Here is a 2994-nt window from a genome sequence, read left to right on the forward strand (position 1 = left end):
CGAGTGAATCTACACTCTAAAATATGTCTATATACATCCGTATGTGATAGTCCATTTGAAATGTCTTAAAAGACTTATATTTAGAAACAGAGGGAGTAGTATTTTCGTTCAAAAAATTAAAGAGCTTCATGGATCTCAGCCGCTGCTTGCACTTTTCGGATAGCTGGCAGCTCATAGGCCGGTATGGGCCTAATATCCTGCGATAAAACAAACTCCCGAAAAGAAGAAAGTCGGGCTCTATCAGCGTACCACCGTACAGCCCAGCCCACCACCACGTCAATTTGATCCTCCATTCCAACCGCCACACACACACACCCCGCCTGTTGACCAATCTCGTGCTCTGCTCTACTGAGACGAGATCGCTCCCCCGCGCCGGCGATCTGCTCGACAACGCACCATTGGCGCCGGCCAGGGAGGTCAAGGAGAGATTAAGCATGGCGGAGTGGCAGGGCATTCCGGCGCTGGGGTGGTGGCTGATGCTGGTGGGCTCCCTCCGCCTCTTCTCCGTCTGGTTCAGCTTCTTCAACATCTGGGCGCTCCGCGTTAAACATTCTAGTAAAACAAATCGTATCTACAATATGATTGATATTGTTCTTGTCCATGCAGTGACTGATGTGCATGAGCGTTTCTAGATAAAACCCGGTCACATTCCGGTGGGCATGAAAAGAAGAGACGAAGAAATGAATAGCGCGCGGGAATACTCATACACTGCAGCCGTGCCAGTTATGTTTCGTTTTTTTTTTAATATCCACGTGTCAGTTAGCGCTCATGATTCTGCAGTAGGTTTGCTTGCACCACCTTCATATATATTTTCAGATCAAACTTGCAGCAAGCTTTCATAGCTCAGTTGGTTAGAGCACCCGTTTAGTAAGCGGGAGGTCTTGAGTTCAACTCTCAATGAAAGCATCTTTTTTCCAAGTTAAAATAGTTTTTTGTCCTGATCTGAGCAGTATGGACATGAATGTTCATCTTCTTGAGTTTCAACTTGCAGCTTCTGTTCTTCCTGACCAGCCAAGTTTCTTTCAGAATTGCGGCTATCTTTGGCTTATCTTTCTGCTGCTTTGATAGATGATGCTTGAAACTTTTTGCCACAATCTTTTTTTTGTCCTGATCTGAGCAGTATGGACATGAATGTTCATCTTCTTGAGTTTCAACTTGCAGCTTCTGTTCTTCCTGACCAGCCAAGTTTCTTTCAGAATTGCGGCTATCTTTGGCTCATCTTTCTGCTGCTTTGATAGATGATGCTTGAAACTTTTTGCCACAATCTTTTTTTTGTCCTGATCTGAGCAGTATGGACATGAATGTTCATCTTCTTGAGTTTCAACTTGCAGCTTCTATTCTTCCTGACCAGCCAAGTTTCTTTCAGAATTGCGGCTATCTTTGGCTCATCTTTCTGCTGCTTTGATAGATGATGCTTGAAACTTTTTGCCACAATCTTTTTTTGTCCTGATCTGAGCAGTATGGACATGAATGTTCATCTTCTTGAGTTTCAACTTGCAGCTTCTGTTCTTCCTGACCAGCCAAGTTTCTTTCAGAATTGCGACTATCTTTGGCTCATCTTTCTGCTGCTTTGATAGATGATGCTTGAAACTTTTTGCCACAATCTTTTTTTTGTCCTGATCTGAGCAGTATGGACATGAATGTTCATCTTCTTGAGTTTCAACTTGCAGCTTCTGTTCTTCCTGACCAGCCAAGTTTCTTTCAGAATTGCGGCTATCTTTGGCTCATCTTTCTGCTGCTTTGATAGATGATGCTTGAAACTTTTTGCCACAATCTTTTTTTTGTCCTGATCTGAGCAGTATGGACATGAATGTTCATCTTCTTGAGTTTCAACTTGCAACTTCTGTTCTTCCTGACCAGCCAAGTCTCTTTCAGAATTGCGGCTATCTTTGGCTCATCTTTCTGCTGCTTTGATAGATGATGCTTGAAACTTTCTGCCACAATCTTTACTTGCATCCAACCATCCAACCATCAGGATAGCTAGATGCTTGCATTGACCACACATATAGCACAAATCCAACGTAGCTGTCCTGAGGATTCTTTCTTGTTGTTCTTTCTTATCAAAGACCTTAGCCCATATACTGCTTTTTCGTTATATATGATCGATCATCATCTTCCTTAACCGGCCTGATCGAGATGCCACAACATTCAACAGCCTCAATGGCTTGACTAGTCCACAAACCCCTCTCAGCCACAGTTTTTCTTTTCTTTTCTTTACTTTTCGGGGAGCCACAACATTTGCTTGAGCTTTGTCAAACAAAAACATAAAAGGCATTTGCTTGAGCGTTTTATTTCGCAAAGATTTACTCCGATTGCAAAACAGAAAGTATTGGCAGGTTAAGGACGAAACGTGGATCGACTTCAGCGCGTCGACCCCAGTTGAGAACCACCCATGGATGCACCTTTATGCGACTTTTTTTTAGAAAAGGGGGAGATCCTCGGCCTCTGCATCAGAGCGATGCATACGGCCACATATATTAAAGAGCAAATAAGTTCAACATAGGCCTTGAAGTCTCAAACGAACAAACAAAAAAACTCACAAAGAGCAGAAGGGTAAAAGTAAAGCCACAACCGGCTGGCAAAAGAAAAATAGGAAAACTAATTGCCTATCCTATTACATGACCGCCATTCAAACCGGTTGAAGATAGCCCGAACTAGTATCTCCCATCGGATAGATCCAATAATCAAACGCTCTCTGACCTCCGTCGGAGTGAGTAGCGACCACATACGGATCAACGCAGTGGCTCGGAAGATAACCTGCAAAAAATAAGTATTTGTTGTTTTGTTAAAAACCAAATCATTTCTGCAGTTCTAGACTGCCCATAGTAAAGCACATACTCCTACACGAATGTGTCTCGCTGTTTCGGATGATCCATGGACAAAAAACTGGCCATGTTCTTGGATGGTCCAGAGATGCAATTTGATGCCAGGCAAGGCATGCATGTGTGTGCTTATGAATCAATGCCATCTTGCTCACGCTCAACATGGTGAGGC

At 43.3% G+C, this 2994-nt stretch overlaps 1 non-coding gene across 1 annotated transcript; it reads left to right on the forward strand.

Moving 5' to 3' along the window:
* Window positions 1-832: 832 nt before the first annotated feature.
* TRNAT-AGU (transfer RNA threonine (anticodon AGU)) lies at window positions 833-906 on the forward strand. The gene has a single exon. It is a non-coding gene; the product is annotated as a tRNA-Thr (tRNA).
* Window positions 907-2994: the final 2088 nt, after the last annotated feature.

The sequence above is a fragment of the Triticum aestivum genome, chromosome 5B (assembly GCF_018294505.1).
Source record: "Triticum aestivum cultivar Chinese Spring chromosome 5B, IWGSC CS RefSeq v2.1, whole genome shotgun sequence".
In the NCBI taxonomy this organism is placed as follows: domain Eukaryota; kingdom Viridiplantae; phylum Streptophyta; class Magnoliopsida; order Poales; family Poaceae; genus Triticum; species Triticum aestivum.